Source organism: Vombatus ursinus, unplaced genomic scaffold (assembly GCF_900497805.2).
Source record: "Vombatus ursinus unplaced genomic scaffold, bare-nosed wombat genome assembly UNPS02009062.1, whole genome shotgun sequence".
NCBI lineage: Eukaryota > Metazoa > Chordata > Mammalia > Diprotodontia > Vombatidae > Vombatus > Vombatus ursinus.
The window spans coordinates 17,795,473-17,815,696 of NW_020948840.1; positions in this window are offsets into that span (position 1 = coordinate 17,795,473).

The following is a 20,224-nucleotide window of genomic DNA, read 5'->3' on the forward strand; positions in this document are numbered from 1 at the left end:
CTGGCTCTGGAGTCAGGAGGACCTGAGATCAAATCCAGCCTCAGACACATAACACTCACTAGCTGTGTGACTCTGGGCAAGTCACTTAACCCCAATTGCCTCACAAAAGAAAAAAGAGGAAAATAAAGAAGAAATGTTTTCCTCCTCTTCCTCCCTTCGTTGGCTATGTAGCCTTGAAGGAAAGAACCAACGGGAGACCTCACATCCAGCAAGGAGGAGGGACACCCACTCCAACAAACACAGATAAGAGAAACTGTTGCCTGAGGAGGAAATAGCTTCAAGGTGTTAGCCCTGGCAGGGAGAGTATCATGGAGAGTAGACCCTAGGAGCCCAGCTGGGCAATCTAAGACCCTGAACCCAAGGGGAGTCTTGGCAAGACTCTACAAAGAGAGCAAAGACTTCCAGGCTCTTGTGGTGCCAGGAGTTGTGAGTTACATTTGCCACATGTATCCCCTACATGTGTTTGCCCCACTACCATTGTACTCAGATTTTAAGGCCATTCCTTCCACATACATAGCGTGCACTTGTGGGATAATGTGTCCCAGGAGGAATGTTTGTAACTACTGCTCTTCCTATGTCATTTGAGTAAAAGTCTGAGCTAGGAGCTAATTGAATCTATTGGCTGATTGTTAATAGGAAACACACCATTGGAGGCTTGTAATCTAAAGTAGTAGGAGTAGCTCTACCCAAAGGGTTATCTCTAGAATCTAAGGTAGCAGTCATGCTCTAGGGACCCAATTTACTAGTGCAAGTTGGGGAAGTAGGCCAGAAGAGGTACCATGCGTCGATTTGATCATGTCATTCAAAAATCTTCTGTGGCTTCCTATTGTGCCTAGGATAAAATATATGTAAGACACTTCCACTTCCAGACATTTTATTTGCCAAAAAGCACAGAAAAAGGATATTCTTTGAGAAAAGCAGTTTAGAGGACCTAAGAGAAAATTTTCCCTGAGAGGACTGTTTGAGAGAGCAGAGAGGACCTGTTTGAATGCAGATCAAAGGCACAGGTAGTGAAGTTGGGGGTGGCTGAAAGGCATTTCTGTCCTTCAATTCAATTACATATGACTTTTCAGAATTTTGAATGTTATTGCTGAGAAAATATAAACCAAAAAACTGTTTGTGGACTTTGGGAAGAGTATATAAGGACTGTAGTGGATTGTACCCAACAGAAATGTTGATTTTCTTAAGTTTCTCATCCTGAAGTAGAGATGAGTAGTCACTACATACCAGGAGGCTCTGCTTTGGGGCAGGAAAGTCAGTTAGTTAGAAACTCAGTACAGGAGGAAAGAGACTCTAGGAGAAGAGAAGGTCAGAAGCTTGAGAAGCCAAATATTGAAGCTGTTTCTTTGAAGACAGAATATAAAAGTTGACAGGAGCTAAACCCAGAAGATAGGCATGCTCGATAGCTGATGTGGGGAGCTGTTTGATTGGAAAGCACTGTAGCTACTGGAAGCTGATTGGAAAAATGAAGAGTTGGCTTGGCTTATTAGGAAACTCCTCAGGGATTTCCCAGCATTGCCCTATACTGCCCTCTCTAGTTTAAGAGAGGGACATTCCCCAGAGTCCCAGAGAGAAGAGCCAAGCTCTCTGGCTTAAGGGAGCTGCTTATCACTGAAAGAACTAATACTGCCTCAGCACCCAGCCAAGAAAGCAGACCTAGAAAGCTACAGACCCAGACTTGGAGCCACTGTTTCACTGAGAGAGATAATGTTGCTGCTTAACAAAGCTCTAGGAGCCTGAAAGGAGCAGAAGAGCAGCTCTGGCTACCAAGAGGGTGGGGAGGCTCAGAAGAGGAGCAGGTGACATCTTATTGCAAACTGTTTCCTGGAAGAGAACAAAACCATTCAGGCCTACAGCTGTCAGTTGTGAGTTGCTCTGAGCTTGGGTTTCCCTACCTGGGTACCTCACTACTAGGTTTCTTTAAGTGTGTACCTATTCTTTTCCATGAACATTGCACATGGATGCTGAGAGTGTGATCCATATTAAGTTATATTTGGGTTATTCCTGCCTTTGCCTTCTAATGAGTAAATGGTATATTACATTCTTGTTGCCTTTTCCTTCTAGGTTAGTAAAAAAATTTTTTTTTTAAATTTATAAGAGTTAATGATGTGTCATCAATGACTGATTTTGTGTAGATGAGAAACAAATTGGTTGGGGCATAGAAGCTGAAGTTTCTAGAAATAGGACGTCACCTGTCCACACAGGGTTATAGCTAAACCCCCTAGAGTGAGTGATAAGAGTATGATTGAGGCCATGGTAGGCTCGTGTCTCCTCCTTAGGAGTGTGAGGCCAGGTAAAGAAAGGTAAGTAAACCAATCCAGAGACAAAGAAAAGAGGGTAAAGGTGGCGTATTTGGGCAACACTGCTGCCATGAGTACTATGTCTGTGTTATATATAAGATCACCAGTCTGGCATTTAAAGCCCTTCACAAGATGGATTCCCTGGAGGAAGCTCACACTAGCACTCTTTTTATTTTTTTTTTGCAAGGCAATTGGGGCTAAGTGACTTGCCCAGGATCACACAGCTAGTAAGTGTCAAGTGTCTGGTCTGAGACCGGACTTGAACTCAAGGTCTCCTGACTGCAGGGCAGGTACTCTATCCACTGTGCCACCTAGCTGCCCCACACTAGCACTCTTGAGAGCCGATTGTTAAAATTTCTCTCTCAACATTTATACTTCGGGAATTGGAGAATACTATAGATCAAGGCTTGATTCATTGTCCAGAATTAAGAAAGTAATGGAGAAAATGCTAATAATACAGATCAAACTTAAAAGTATCTTGTAGGGCAGCTAGGTCGCACAGTGGATAGAACACTGGCCCTGGAGTCAGGAGGACCTGCGTTCAAATGCAGCCTCAGACACTTGACACTTACTAGCTGTGTGACTCTGGGCAAGTTTTTGCTGGCCAAAAAAAGTATCTCGTACATGCATTTTTTTTCCTGGAGAACCAGTTGTTAAACATTTACCAGCACACGCCTGTATCCCACCCACCTTTCCAGTATTATTTTCTATTACTCCCCCTCATCTCCTACATATTTTAGCTGTTCCCTATACATAATATCTCATCTCCTACTACCGTGACTTTGTACATGTTTTCTCCCAAATCTAGAATGTACTGCTTTCTCACCTCTCCCCTAGCATTCTTCAAAATACAGCTCAGCAGAATACTTTCAGAAAAACCTGGAAAGGCTTACAGGAACTGATGCAAAGTGAAGTGAGCAGAACCAGGAGAACATTGTACGCAGTGACAGCAATATTGCACAATGATCAACTGTGAATGACTTAGCTTTTTTCAGAAAGACAAAGATCTGAGACAATTCCAAAGGACTTATGATGAAAAAATGCTATGCACTTCCAAAGAAAGAACTGATGGAGTCTGAATGCAGATAGAAGTATACTATTTTTTACTTTATTTTTTGTGGGGTTTTTTTTGGATCTGTGTTTTCTTTTACAACATGACTAATACGGAAATATATTTTGTTTGACTGCACATGTATGACCTATACCAAATTGCTTGCCATCTCAATGACAGAAAAGGGGAAGGGGAGGGAGAGAATTTGAAACTCAAAATTTTTTAAAATGAATGTTAAAAATTATTTTACATGTAATTGGAAAAAATAAAATATTAGAAAAAAGTCTGTGACATTGCAAAAGAACAACAACAAAACAGGTGCTCTTTTCTCTATAAAGCCTTTCTTGGTTCCCTCAGTTGCTAGTGCCCCTCCCTCTTGAAATTAATTGACATTATTTTTACATACTTTGTATTTGCTTCTCAATGTACCTATTGTATCTCCCCCTCTTCGCTCCCCATAGTGTGTGTGCTCTGGGAAGGCAAGGACTGTTTTGTTGTTTTCTCTTTGTATTACGAGCTCCTGGCACAGTGCCCTGTACAGAGAAGGTAGCTGATAAATGTCTGTTATTGTTGTTGTTAGAGAACTCTATCCTGGGGAGGAGGGAAGCAGGACATCATGGGAGGCAGGATCATGCTCACCAAGCAGAAACATTGGAGCCCAAGATGGCTTAATGGCCCCTTTTCAAATCAATGAGCATTTATTAAATACCTTCCTTCTCTATACCTCGTAGCGTACCAAGGCACCAGCCAGCCTTGCAAACTCACAGGATTCTCTTTATAGCATGACCTGCAGTAACACAGAATTCAGTCAAAGGCAAGTCTGCCTTGGACTCTGTCCAAAGTGGCTTATTATGGAAAGTGCCAGGAGGATCTTGTTATGACTATTTCATTGTCCCAAAGCACGGTCCCCAAGGACAACTGTGCAGGCAGTATGTTCAGGGTAGTTAATAGCCTAGATTGAGAGAGAACAAAAGCAAGGCTGGTGATCTTATTTGCTTGGCTCCTGCATGGCTAAACCAGGAGATGACCATGTCTGTGGGCTGGTAAAATATTGGAATTCATCTGCAAGGCTGACTTATGCTAATTTGCTTTTCCTTCATGCATTCTTTCATAATTTCCCTGGGGCTGAAAGTTGGAGAAGGATTCAAGAAGCAATTTGGCAACTCCTTCTATTTGTAGTGCCAAGCCAAGGAGAGAGATGACGAGGGGGAGGCGAGGTGTGTCCTGGCCTGTCAAAGATGGTGGCCTTGGCATAGCACTGAAAGTACCTTTCCTCCACTCCCCTGCCACTGGAACTGAGTGGGCCAATGAGGAGGAACCATGGACAACTCTGGATAGTTAGCCAGAGAGAAGGAGCTTAGACATGGTGATACGGGGGGTAGCAACCAAGGGTCAAGAAGAACAGGTATTGGTCTAATGGCAGGTATATTCACTTTGAATCTGCACTCTAGGAATGGCCAGCGCTTGAAGTGATGAAGGATGCTCAGAACCCTGCCAGAACTAATGAGGATGGGATCTAGACCCCAAAAAGAAAAATCCCTGACCTTCCCCTGAGGCTATAATCCCATCAACTGGCCTTTCATTATGGCTACACCCAATCTCCCAATTCTCTGTTACCTTTAACCTAGCCTAGCCCTCCATTGTTTTACCTCCCTATGGCCCCTGGCCACTTCCCACCCTTAATCCTAGCTAGGCTCCATTCTCCCTTGGCCATGTGATCCAGGTCCCTGGAGTTCTATTACCTCATAGACTACTTGGCCACTCCTAGATCTCTCCCATAGGCTTTCTGTATGTAAGGTCCTTCTTGTCTCCATTAAAATGCTCAGATTCTTATAATCTAGCCAATAGCTCACTAATGTTCAGACTCCTTAAGAGTCTGCCCAATATGACAGATGTTCTAATCAACCTTGTCTTTGACTGAAAGAAGGCTTGGGCTGAATTCTTTCGGGCAGGATCTGTGTGTTGTGATTTTGGGGTCCCAGCACCCCCGAACCCCTAAACCTCATCAGAACCAGTCCTATAATTATCAAGGGATGCTCTGTTGTCAGTGTCAGTGAGCAAATGACTCCAATACTATTATTTGATAATGCATCTTGAGAGGTGACTTGGATATAATAGTATTGTTGATGAGCAAATCTGGTTATTAATGGCCTGCCAGACATTAATTGTACCTGTCTTGGAGAGAACTTAGATATAGATATAGAATTTAGATATAACTATAGAACTGAAAAGGACCTCAAGGACTATCTAGTTCAATACTCTTGTAATTACAGATTGAGGAAACTGAAAGCAAGGAATTTAAGTGACCTGCCCAAGATCACACAAGTAGGAGAATAGGAACTAGCATCTCAGTGGTCCTTTAAGGTTTGCAAAGCAATAAAGGTGGGATTTGAATCCAAGTCTAATTCCAGAGCCAGAGTTCTCTCCACTGTACCTGGCTACTTTGAGTCGTCAGTCAACAAGCATTTATTAAGCCCCTATTATTTGCCAGGCACTTCCTCATCTGGTACTAGGTGTTTACTAGAGTTATGTGACCAATAAAGAGGGGATTACATTTTTCAAAGGGGTAGTCATTGAATATATTCCATGGTTATTAGTACGTTATTTTGGTACATGGTAACTTTTCAGTCTGATGGTGTTTTGTCATCCCTTAAATAACCAGCATTATTATATGTGTTCAGGAATAGGAGTTTCTCAGTTAAGTGTGGCATGGTTGCAGTAGTAAATCATTTCACAGCTTTTTAAAAGGCTCCAAAATGGTCTCTGAGGATTGGGAGGTTTTTTTAGTTGAAGGATGAAATCAAAAGGGAAGGCATTGCTCCTTCTTCCCACTCCCACCCTTGGAATGTGGGCATCTGTAGCCATATACTCCCTTTCTCCTCCCACCTAACCTGATTTCCAGTCACCACCCTTGACTCTACCCCTGTAAAGAAATTTCTCTTTGCATGCTGCCTAGAGGTAAGGGGAACCAATGAAGACTCAAGTGAGACCAGCTCAGCCTCCAAACAAATAGTAATGGTGACTGACCCACTTTCACCTAAGGGGAAAAGGCCAGGTCCAAACTTCTTTGGGGTGTTTACTAAAATTAATACATCAATATCATTTTCTCTCCCATTTCTTCTGAGCCCCTAGTCAGGATCCAGATTTACTGGTGATTCACTTTTAACCTGTACATCAAAAGCAGTCACTGCTCCTCCCTTTTGCCACCCCCTAAATACAAATAATGAAACTCATGTGCAAAAGCAGTTGTGACCAAGCATAGCTTGGTAAGATAGGCTGGTATTAAATTGCTAATTAAATCAGTAATTAATAATAATAATAACATTTACATAGTGCTGACTATGTGCCTGGCACTGTGCTAAGCACTTTATAGTTATTATTTCAATTGGTCCTCACAACAACCCTGAGGGGTTGGTGCTATTTATCCCCTTTTTATAGATGAGGAAACTGAGGCAAACAGGTTAAGGAACATGTCGAGGGTCACACAGCACAGTGAGAAGGAAGGAAAGGAAACAGCCACTTCACTGCTTGATATGCTATGATAATGGAAGACATAAGGCAACTAGGTGATAAAGTGGTGGTCTTGGAATCAGGATAGACCTGAGTTCAAAACTTCCCGAAGCTACTTTTGTTAGCTGTGTGACCCTGGACAAGTCAATCAATCTCATTTTCCCTCATCTGTAAAATGGGAATAATAATAGTACCCACTTCACAAGATTGTTATGAAGATCAATATAATGTAAGATATGAAAGATGATATATGTAAAATGCTTGGCAAACCTTAAAATGCTTCATAAATGTTATCTATTGTTATTAGGTGTCTATAGAACCTAGAGCTCCGACAGCAGCAGCTTCCCCTTCTCAACTTGCAAGCCCAACTATAAAGGAAACAGCTGGATTCCTTCTCTCTCTCTCTCTCTCTTTCTCTCCTCAGCATCTTTGCCCAAGCCTTTGTATTTGTGTATATGCAGTCTCTCCTGAGAGTCTCACAGACTTCAGTAAACATCAGTAAACACTGCTGTCTCTTTGGGAATTCATCACCCAGAACATAGGCACTAAAAACCTCTTTTTTCTTCCTACAGAGGAATCAATGTCCTCAAACTTCACTAACTTTCATGAAAGTTTCCTCAATTTAGAGCTTCAAGGGTCCTTTAGGGAATACTTCAGTCTAACCCAGAGGTGGGGAACCTGTGACCTTAAGGCCACATAGATGTTAGAAGGCCACATATGACCTTAAGGCCACAGGTTCCCCACCCTTGGTCTAATCCCTCATTTTATAGCCAAGGAAACTGAATCCTAGAGAAGAAAATTATTTGCCCAAGTATTTGAACCCATGTCTTCTGGTATTTAAACACCTTATTAGTCTGTAATCTTTTGCTAGGCTCTTCTTCTTCCTGATGTGCTGGCTTCATACACACTCACACACACACACACACACACACACAATTATAGTGAATGACTCAGAGAATCCAGGGTTGGGTTATTCTAGGGTTTGGAGGTTTCTAGCAGAGAAATTGAAATAAGGTAGTAAGATTCTTATCACTAGAAGCACTCACCCAGAGTCTGGACACAGACACCAAAGTGATCTGCCTAAAGTAAAGGTCTGACCATTTCATTCCCCACTCCATAAACTCCATGGCTTCCTCTTGCCTCTAGGATTAAATATCAACTTCTCCATTTGGTATTTTAAACTCTTTTCAACCTGGCCCCAACCTACCTTTACAATCTTATTAGAAATTATGGGGGGCAGTTAGCTGGCACAATGGACAGAGCACCAGTCCTGGATTCAGGAGGATTTGAATTCAAATATGGCTTCAGACACATAACACTTACTAGCTGTGTGACCTTGGGCAAGTCACTTAACCCCATTGTCTAGCCAAAAAAAAAGAAGAAAGAAAGAAATTATGAACATCTAGGCATTCTATGGTCCTGCTAAATAGGCTTTCTTATTGCTCCTCAAATGTGAAATTACATCTCCCTTCTTTATGCCTTTGCACTGGCTGTCCCTATGCCTGTGTTCAACTGGCTACTTTCATTTGTTGTTCAGTTGTTTTTCAGTCCAGGATTTTTCTTGGCAAAGATACTTGAGTGGTTTGCCATTTATTTCTCTAGCTCATTTTACAGATGAGGAAACCGAGGTAAACAGGGGGAAGTGACTTGCCCAAACGCACACAGCTAGTGTGATGTATAAAAAGTTAGAGAGACATAATTTCTGGGTAATTAATAATTTTATTAATCATGCTAGCATGTAACTAATAAAAGAGGTCAGTGGCACTTTCGAATGTTAAAGACCCCTCATGGAACTCACTCAATGCTTACATGCCTTTAGAAGAGTAAGTGTTCCTGAGGGTAGCAATTGACTCTGATGGGTTAACCAGTAATGAGAGAAAATGATTATTATAATGAGAAGTAGATCTATACTAATGAAAGGCTAGGGGCTCGCACCTTGATCAAGTCATTTACTTTCAAATCACCTTAGGCAATCTAGACAAAGGATCTACCCCGCTGTCCAAACCTGCCTGAGTGGAACACTGTGGGCTGGAATTCACCTTAGATTAAATTCTTTGTAAGGTTTTCTAGTTGGGTGAGGCAACAACTCCACCTAGATAAGATAGTCTAGGTGGGGTAAATTTTTGGGAAAGGTCAGGGAATCTCCACAGTAATCTGTTATTTAATAATCATTTCTCTCACTAGGATTGTCTGAGACCAGATTTGAACTCAGGAGGATGAACTTCCCGACTCTAGATTCAGCACTCTATCCACTGCACCACCTAATTCCCTCCTTACTGTACTGTAAGAAATGGCAAATACAATCAATGCAGAGAAACCTAGGAAGACTTATAGGAACCTATACCTCCTCAGAACCCTCCTGCCCTTGGGGGTTGGACATCTGGGACCTCCTCCCTGATCCTCCACTATTTACAAATGGCATCCCGGGAATTCTCATCATTTCCTACAAGGATATTTTCCAGGACTTCATGGAGCTCCCAAAACTCATCATTCTGCAAGATGAAATCAACTCTGAAACTTTTACCTCCTCAAATCATTTCCCACCTCAGGTATAGGACTTCATTATGCCCCTGTATCAAACAATCTTTCTCCCATCCCTTTTCAGCTTTTTTCTGTGTATTTTCTCTCCCCATTTTTCTGTGAGCTCCCTGAGGGCAGAGACTGCCTTATGTATCCCCAGCACTTAGCACAGTGCCTGGCACAAAGTATATACTTAATAAATGTTTATTGATTCTGGTTCTGATTCTGAATGAAGTAAACAGGAAAAAGAAAACAATATACACAATTACTACAACAATGCAAATAGAAAACAGTCACCACAAAACTGTCCAAGGTGAATGAAGCAAAATTACAAAGATTAAACTTTGCTCCAAAGTTTTTCTCTCCACTACTTCTTTACAAAAATGAGAGGTCCCCAAGTATGAAACATTGTATATATTTTCAAATCTTTTTGATATATTGATCAGTTTCGCTGATTTTTTTTCTCTTCTTCCCTTTTTTTCCTAAAAAAAAATATTCTTTGTCATATGGAATGGCTGTCTGGGATGGGGGAGAAGGAGATATGCTAGAAGAAATTTGGGTGATATAAAAACAAAAGATATAAATAAAATTTTATTTGAAAAATAACGACTAAAAAGAAACCATTGTTGTATGTTACATTTACTTGAAAATGGACCATGAATTGCTTGCTTGTTCTATCCCAGGTTTCTGCTGGTTCAAAAATCTCTTTGTGCTGGTTGCTTGCCCCTCAGATGCTTTCATAGACCTTCTCAGCCCCCTCTACACTGTTCTGGAATCCTCTTTTCATCTCTCAGGTAGCAACTGGCTCTATAGTGACATTTCAGGGTAGCAGCAGAAGTCTGAAGATGTGGTCAGAAGCCAGGAATGCCAGCCAACCCCCCAAGTTCTCAGCCAGGACTCAAAGCCAGAACCCAGCTGCTGTCGCTATGGATGAGTTAGAGCAAGTAGACAGACCGGAGCAAGCAGAAAAATTTTTTCTGAATGGCTGGGGTGGGGGCTTTTGCATAGGCTATACAATGCCCAGCATAATATGGGCTGCTGATATGGATGGAACAGTAATTTGGGGTTAGGTACAGTCCAGCATTAGGAGACTTCTCTCTCATTTAATTCAATTCAACAAATATTTATTAAGCACCAGCAGCTAGGTGGCACAGTAGATAGAACACCAGGCCTGGAGTCAGGAAGACTCCTCCTTGTAAATTCAAATCTGGTCTGAGACACTTACTAGTTGTGTGACTCTGGGCAAGTCACTTAACCCTCTTTGTCTCAGTTTCCTCATCTGTAAAATGAGCTGGAGAAGGAAATGGCAAACCACTCCAGTATCTTTGCCAAGAAAACCCTAAAAGGGGTCACAAAGAGTTGGACACAACTAAATGACAACAACATATGCCAGATACCATGTAGGCACTAAGACAAAAAAGAAATAGCCCCTGCCCCAAGGAGTTACAGTCTGGGACAGGAGGGTGAAATAGCTTGTACACAGACACGAAATACAAAATTTGTGGGGCAGCTAGGTGGACGCTGGATTCAGGAGGACCTGAGTTCAAATCCGGCCTCAGACACATGACACTTACTAGCTGTGTGACCCTAGACAAGTCACTTAACTCCATTGCCTAGCCAAAAAAAAAACCCAAAACAACCAAATACAAAATTTGTACAAAATAAATTCAGAGTAATTGGGGGGTGGGTGGGTTGGGGAGAGCACTAAGAGCTGGGTGAGTGCAGGGGTCAGAGATCAAGCTAGAGGCCTCCTGTAGGAGGTGGCACTTCAGTTTGGAGGAAGCTGGGGATTTCAAGAAATAGAGGTGAGGAGGGTGTGCACCCAGTATAATAATCCTCTTTGAAATTAAAAGGTCAAGAACCTGGCCCACTCTTCCTCATGAGCATTGGAAGAAAGGAAGAATTACAGTTGTAATTAAGCAAGTCCATTTCCTCCCCATTTAGTACTGCATGTCAAGATCCATCAATAGCCTTCTTCACATCAATCCAATTAGATAAGGCAGTGAAACAATTAAGACTCCTAGGGTCGAAGCAGAATGTAGGCTAGAGCTGCTGCTTTGCTTTGCATGTCTTCTGATGATTTTTAATTAATTTAATCCTGGAGGAAGGAGCTGAGATAATAGCCCTGGAGACTGAATAATGAATGATGAACACAGACACCACACTTTATATTTTCTAAGAGCCTTCCAATCATCATGTACTTAATTGAGTCAATGCTCTTCTGAGACAGACTACAATTAACCCCATATAATAGGTGATGAACCTGACCCAGAGAGGTTAGGAGAAATTTTCTGTAGTCACAGAATGTTAAGAGCTCTGGAGGGTACCTCCAGAATGTTCTGGTTTCCTCTTTCTTGTATGGCATAACTGAGATTCAGAGAGGAGGTGAGATGGCCCAACTTGGTGCCATCTAGCCATTGAGCAGGGGAGTCTGGGTCAGAATACAAGGAAACTCTGATTGGATTCCCAGTTTTAGACAGAGTCTGACGAGCAATGTAGCCTGTTTCCCGGGGGCAGCCATTCATTCATTTTACATTCAACCACCATTTACCCGGTGCCAGTGGTAAAAGGCAGAATAACAGTACAACAGGACTGTGTTTTTTCTGTTCTTTGTATTCTTGATGCTTAGCACAAATTCCTGGCACATAATGAGTTCTTAATAAATACTTAATAAATGATGGACACAGTGGATAAAACATTGGACTTGGGGTCTGGACCACCTGGATTCAAACCCTGCCTCTGAGACATACTAGTTTTGTGATCCCAGTCAAGGCAGCCCTATTTTTCTCATCTGTAAAATGGAGAGAACGGCATCCCTAGTACCTACCTCACAGGGGCTGAGTCTCAAATTACACACACACACACACACACATATATACACACACATATATAAATATACATATATACATGGACAGAGAGAGAGAACTTTGTAAACTTTAAATGTATGTCAGCCAAAGCTGTTGCTGTTAAGCTGTGCAGAACTGTGTAAGATTGGTAGCTCCTTGAGGACAGGAACTATTTTTTGCCTTCATTTGTATATAAATAACTACTACGTGCCAGGCACAGTGCCTGGCACATAGTAGGTGCTTAATAAATGCCTCTTGACTGACTGACTGATTAATGAGGAATCTTGAAGAGAAGAGAAAATGCATCTCTTTCCGTTCCTTGTTGAAGTGGGAGACTGTGCATGTGGAACATCGCATATGCTGTCAGACTGCATCCATGTGTTGGTGAGTTTTGCAGAACTATTTTTTCTTCTCCTTTTTATTTGTTACAAGGGATGACTTTGGTGGGGAAGGGAAAGAGACAAGGATATATTTGGAAATTAAAGTGATATAAAGGCAAAAAATATCAATATCCTTAAAAAAAAGACACATAAGACACTATACTAAGTGCTAAGGAGTTACAAAGATGAATCAGGCATAGTCCCTGAATGAAAGAAAAATGAATGAAAAAGCCTTTATTAAGCACTGATTATGGGCCGGGCATGTGCTAAGTGCTAAGAATACAAATATGAAAAGCCATGCAGTCTCTGCCCTTAAGTAGCTTACAATTTAAGAAACTATAAAACTGTTTTTTGTTTCTGTTTTACTTTTGGTGAGAACCTGTGACTGCATCAGCATGGGGAAATCTCAGCCAGGAAACTCCCTCCGCCAGTACAGATCAGCGTCTGCTCTGCACAATTGAGTCTTCGAGAATTGTCTGGAGCACTGAGAGTTTAAGTGACTTGCTGGGTTGCACAGACAGTAGGTTGTCAGAGATGGGATTTGGATCAAAATCATCCTGACTCCAGGCCAAAATCTCTACCCACATGCTGCCTTTCAAGACATGTATATACATGATTACAATAAGACAGAAAAGCGTATGATGATTGCACGATATAAATACAAACAAGATTCTGGGAGAACTGACTAGAGGAAAGAGCTTCTGGTTGGAAGTAGACAGTGTTGGGAAAGGCTTTATAAAAGAGGCAGCTTTAGAGATGGGCCTCAAAGGACAGGTTGAAGTCCAAGAGGCAAAAAATGTAAGGGAGGAGTGTCTCCTGCTCCACTTCAGTTCATGTAGTGACAGAAGGTAGTCACATATGATGAGATTTTAGTGTGCAGCAAAGATATGTCCATGCCCTGATCCCTTTATGAGGTGTCAACACTTCAGAGTAAAGAAAGGACACACAGGTTGGCTAAGTGAACAAATTAGATATGCCCTTGAGGTTTTTTAAATAGCCAAGCCCAGGAGAAGGGGAGGCTGTCATGTTTTGGAGCAGCTGGGTCTCAGAGCAGTTGGTGGAGTAAGAGTTCTGTAGGAGAAGAAAAGGGAATTTTTCTTTCCTACTCACAACTCCAATACTGGTCATGTAGCTCTGAAGGGGAGCTAAGATTGAACAGGAGGTGCTGCATTCAGAGGGGATCAGAGACATATCTCATAGAGACATGGATGCAGAGAGAGTTATGAAGATGGAATCAGCTCCAAGAAGCATGTCTTCTCTCAAAAGTCAGGCCGTGGAGAGGAGCAGATCCTGGTAACCCAGTGGGAGGACTCTATAGAGAGAGGGAGAGAGAGAGGGAGAAAAAGGGGAAGAGAGAGAGACAGAGACAGAGAGAGGAGAGACAGAGAGAGAGACAGAGAGAGAGACAGACAGACAGAGAGAGACAAGAGAGACAGAGAGATTTCCAGGCTTTGTAGTACTAAGAGTTAGGAGTTGTTTTTGCCTCATGGGTATCCAAATGTGTGACTTACTATCCTGTACTCTAAGTTTGAACCTACTGTTCCCAATGATGCTGTGTGTATTTGTGAGAGAATGTACCCCAGGTTTACGAGAGTAATATTTTGTCCTTTTCTTGCTAATTATTAATGAGAAACACTCTGGTGGGCTCATGAGTTATATAATAGCATTAGGAGCACACCATCACAGTGTTACCCCTAAAATTCAAGGTAGTCCCCTCTGGGGACCTAACGCATAAGTACAAGTATAAATTGCAAGTATGGGCCAGAGGTACCTGCAACAACACAGGTGTAAGAATGATGCAAACAATTGCAAAGGCTCTATAGAGGCAGGGAGATGTGCTGTCCAGTTTACTTAGAGAGAGAATAAGTGAGGAGGAAGAATTTGAGATGAGGACGGAAGCCTAGATTGAATAGAAAAGTAGCTTCTCACTGAGGCACTGTCAGAGGTGTGGCTCTAACATCTCTCTTAGTGGATAGAGTGTAGAGCCTAGAGTTAGGAGGATCCGAGTTCAAACTGGCCTCAGATACTTACTAGCTGTGTGACCCTGGGCAAGTCACTTAACCCTGATTGCTTCCCCCAAAACCCAAAACAAAACAGTCTCTTTCAGTTCTAAATTAAGGAATCATAGGATTCCTTAATCTAATTCCCATTGGCAATCAGAGTTGTAGCTAGATATTTTGAGCCTAGGATAAGGGGTATGTTTTAGAGGATTTGATACTTTTCCCATGTCAACTTACCATCCAAGAGACTGCTCAAGGAGGAGATGACATATGCCATGCTCTTTGCACAGCATGGCCTGTGCAATGCCTTTTCCCCAAGGACCCATCCCCCTTGTGTCTATTGGCCAATCCCTCCTGTGCTGAGGCTGTATCTTCAAGTGTCAAAAGAAGTAACTCAATAAATAAATTAATTCAGTTAAACAAGCATTCAGTATGGAGGACGCAGGAAAATCATCTTCGATGCTGCTGGCACTTCATAACTTCAGGTTTGTAGTCACAGTCTTTAAAAGATATTTATTTACCTTAAAAATAAATCCATCCCACCAACAAACTCTTGAGCCTGCAACTTGTCTATGCTGCTTTCAAGTTGTTACAGGATGCCTTGATTGGTGGTCTGAACTACATACAAGATGAAGTTCTGCCTGAGATTCAAATGGGGGCTTTCAGTTTCCAGACCCACCGTATTTAAAAAGCAGCAAGGTGTAAAGAAAAGATCTCTGGTCCCCTCAGTTTGAGTCTTGGTTTGGATGCTTACTAGCTGAGTAACCTTATTTCTTCCAGATAGATTTTATGATTATTTTTTCTAATTCTATAAAGTAATCCCCTTGGCAGTTTAATTAGTATGACATTGAATAAATAAACTAATTTAGGTGGTATTGTCATTTTTACTATATTGGCTCAATCTCTCTGAAAGCAATTGACACAGTGGATAGAGCGCTTCTTGAGTTCCAGTATGGCCCCAAATGCTTACTAGCTGGGTGACTCTGGGCAAGTCTCTTAAATCTGTTTGCCTCAGTTTCCTCATCTGTAAAATGAGCTGGAGAAGGAAATGGCAAACCACTCCAGTATTTTTGCTAAGAAAATCCCAACTGGGGTCATGAAGAGTTGGAACTGAATATCCTGAACTGAAACGACTGGACAACAACGATACTTATTAAGCACTGGGGACTTAAACAAAAAAAATGAGATAATCTCAAGGAGCTGTCCTCAAGGAGCTCACGCTCTAAGTGGGAGAGATAACACATAGATGGAGAGTCAGGGAAATCTCAGGGAGCTCTGATACCACATGTCTCAATTTTAGACATAGCAAGGTCATGTGGTACATACTTAAAAAAATTTTAATGCCTTTTGTTTTTATATCGCAGTTGTTTCAAGATGTATCACCATCTAGCTGTGTGACCCTGGGGAAGTCACTTAACCCCAATTGCCTCACCTAAAAACAAAACAAAAAAAAAAGATATGTCACCATCTCCCCAACCCCATCTAATGAACCTTCCCTTCCTTTGAACCTTAAAGTTGTGTGTCCAGGGCCTTCCCTTCCTTTGAACCTTAAAGTTGTGTGTCCAGGGCCACACAACAACAACTGGAAACAAACAAAAACAGTTAAGTAAAACAATCTGAAAAAGTGATCACATCTGACAGCATAGGCAATGTTCCATACCCTGAATCCCCTGTAGCTAGGTGGCAGAGTGAATAGAGTGCCTGGCCTGGAGTCAGAAAGATCTAACTTCAAATCTGGCCTCAGACACTTACTGAGTGGCCCTGGGTAAGTCAGTTAACTCTGTCTCAGTTTCCTCATCTGTAAAATAAGCTGGAGAAGGAAATGGCAAACCACTCCAACTTTGCCAAGAAAACCCCAATGGAGTCAGACATGACTGAAAAATGACTGAACAGCAACAAAATTATTTAGGTCTGTCTTTATTTCCAAAGTGTTTCAGAGTTGTATTCATATAATCCCTGCATGTGTAGGTAGATCAACTCCAGAATATTTTATATATTCTGTAGGTATTTTATTTTATAATTTTTTTTTTTTGGTGAGGCAACTTTGGAGTTTTGGTGAGGTAACTTTGGAGTTTGGGTGAGGCAACTTTGGAGTTTTGGTGAGGTAACTTTGGAGTTAAGTGACTTGCCCAGAGTCACACAGCTAGTGAGTGTTATGTGTCTGAGGCTGGATTTGAACTCAGGTCCTCCCGACTCCAAGGCCGGAGCTCTATCCACCTTGCTGCCCCTTAACTTATAGTCTTAAGAGAGTCTCCTAGGGTCACTGAGGGGTTAACTGACTTGTCCAGGGCCACAAAGCAAATACACATCCAAGGTAGGATTTGAATCAGGGTGTTCCTGACTCCAATCCAGCTCTTTACCCACCACACAACATTGCCTATCTATTGATTCTGTATGATCATGAGTTCCACATTTCTTACTCCATTAAAGAAAATTTATCTTACTATTTAAACAACATTGACCAGCAAGGTACTCAGATCATCATCATAGGACATGAACAACAGGACATATTAGAACAGTGCTCCAGGATCAAGAGGGTTCTGCTAGACAACAGGGGGGCATGTGCTATAAGCTTCAAAGTTTGAGAAATCATGTGGGCAGGATCAGGATCCCAGGCTTGGGAAATACAGGACTGAGGCAAAGGGTTTGGGCTGCAAAGGGACAGAAGCCCAGGCCAAGGAATTTGGGCAACTAGAAGTCAAGACTTTGGTAAGATGGCTGAATTATAGGACTGAGTTTCAAGAATGTTGCTTGATACTGAACCAAGTGCTATGTAAGGTAGGGTTTCCTTATATGACTCCAGCTCAGGAGCAGAATTGATATCAGAATATGGCCATATAAGCTGCATATAAAAGAATGTAGCTGGGCCCAACTGGGGTGGTGAAGAGGGAGAAAAGAAAAAAAAGGAGGAAGACATAGTTACTATAAAACAAACTTGAAGAAGGGAAAAAAAAATTCCTAAGATATAATTAGGTATTCTTCTTACCTTAATTCCTTCAGGATTACTTTTTACATGAATTTGATTTGTAGTCAAAACTTTTTTACAACTTCTAGGTGGCCCTGAAGTTTCAGATGGGTTTTTTTATCTTTTATTTTTTTAAATTTTTTAAATTTATTTTTATCTTTTTTATCCATTAATTTATTTATTTTTAGTTTTCAACGTTCACTTCCACAAGATTTTGAGTTCCAAATTTTCTCCCCATCTTGTCCCTCCCCCACCCCAAGATTGCATGCGTTCTGAATACTCTTTCCCCTAATCTGCCCTCCCTTCTATCCCACCCCCCCTTCTCTTATTCCCTTCCCCTTCTATTTTCCTGTAGGGCAGGATAGATTTCTGTACCTCACTGCCTGTATATCTTATTTTCCAGTTGCATGTGAAAATAATTTTTTTAACATTTGTTTTTAAAACTTTGGGTTCCAAATTTTCTCCCTTCCTCCCTCCTCACTCATCCTCATTGAGAAGGCAAGCAATTAGATACAGGTTATACTTTTATAGTCATGCAAAACACTTCCATAGTAGTCGTATTGTGAAAAACTAACTACATTTCCCTTCATCCTATACCACCCCCAATTTATTCTATTCTCTCTTTTGACCCTGTCCCTCCTCAATAGTGTTTGCTTCTGATTACTCCCTCCCCCAATCTGCCCTCCCTTCTATCATCCCCCAGCTCTCTCATCCCCTTCCCCTCTATTTTCCTGTAGGGTAAGAGAGCTTTCCACACCCAACTGAGTGTGTATGTTATTCTCTCCTTAAGCAAAATCCAATGAGAACAAGATTCACTCATTCCCTGTCACCTTCCCCTGCTTCCCCTCCATTGTAAAAGCCTTTTCTTGTCTGTTTTATGTGAGGTAATTGACTCCATTCTACCTCTCCTTTTCTCCTTCTCACAGTATAATCCTTTCTCACCTCTTAATTTTATTCTTCAGATATCACCCATGCATCTTCAACTCACCCTATGCCCTTTATCTACCAATCTATCTATACATATAATTTTTTCCCCCTCCAACTACCCTAATACTGACAAAGGTCTCATGAGTTACACATATCATCTTTCCATGTAGGAATGTGAACAGTTCAACCTTAATAAGTCCCTTATGACTTCTCTTTCCTGTTTACCTCTTCATGCTTCTCTTGAGTCTTGTATTTGAAAGTCAAATTTTCTATTCAGCTCTGGTCTTTTCATCAAGAATGCTTGAAAGTCCTCTATTTCACAGAATGTCCATTTTTTCCTCTGAAGGATTATACTGAGTTTTGCTGGGTAGGTGATTCTTGGCTGCAATCCTATCTCCTTTGCCCTCAGGAATATCACATTCCAAGCCCTGTGGTCCCTTAATATAGAAGCTGCTAAATCCTGTGTTATCCTGATTGTGTTTCCACAATACTTGAATTGTTTCTTTCTGGCTGCTTGCAATATTTTCTCCTTGACCTGGGAACTCTGGAATTTGGCTATAATATTCCTAGATCTCTTTCAGGAGGTGATCAGTGGATTCTTTCAATTTCTATTTTACCCTCTGGTTCTAGAATATCAGGGCAGCTTTCCTTGATAATTTCTTTTCTTTTTTTTTTTTTTTTGCAAAAATGTTCAATAGCAGACATTTATTTAGAGTTATATAATTGACTAAAAGGTGGAGAGAATAGAAAATTCCATGATGCTTAATGTTTGTTGACCACAAACAAGCATTTGATTTCTTTCTTCCTTTTTTTGCACATAGTAGGCTTTTTTAAATGGTAGTTTTTATTTATTTTTTTGTTTTCAACATTTACTTCCACAAGATTTTGAGTTCCAAATTTTCACCCCATCTTGCCCCACCCCAAGATGGCATGCATTCTAAATACCCCATCCCCTAGTCTGCCTTCCCTTCTATCTCTTCCCCCCTTCTCTTATCCCCTTCCTCTTCAATTTTCCTGTAGGGCAGAATGGATTTCTGTACCCCATTTCCTGTATTTCTTATTTCCCAGTTGCATGTGAAAACATTTTTTTTAAACATGTTTTTAAAACTTTGGACTCCAAATTTTCTCCCTTCCTCCCTCCCCAACCACCCTCATTGATAAGGCAAGCAACTAGATATAGGTTATGTATGTGCAGTTATGCAAAACACTTCCATAGTAGACATGCTGTGAAAAACTAACTCTATTTCCCTTAATCCTATCCCACCCACCCATTTATTCTATTCTTTCTCTTGACCCTGTCCCTCCTCAGAAGTATTTGCTTCTGATTACTCCCTTTCCCAGTCTGCCCTCCTCTCTATCATTCCCCTCTACTCTCTTGCCCTCTTCCCCTCCTATTTTCCTGTAGGGTAAGACAGATTTCCATACTCAATTGAGTGTGTATGTTATTCCCTCCTTAAGTCAAATCCTATGAGAATAAGATTCATTCATTCTCTCTGACCTTCCCCCATTTCCCCTCCACTGTAAGAGCCTTTTCTTTTCTGTTGTTTTTTTTGTGTGTGTGTGGGATAATTTACTCTGTTCTACCTCTCCCTTTCTCCTTCTCCTAGTATAATTCTCTCTCACCCCTTAATTTTATTCTCCAGATATGACCCCTTCATTTTCAACTCAGCCTGTGCCCTCTATCTATCTATCTATCTATCTATCTATCTATCTATCTATCTATCT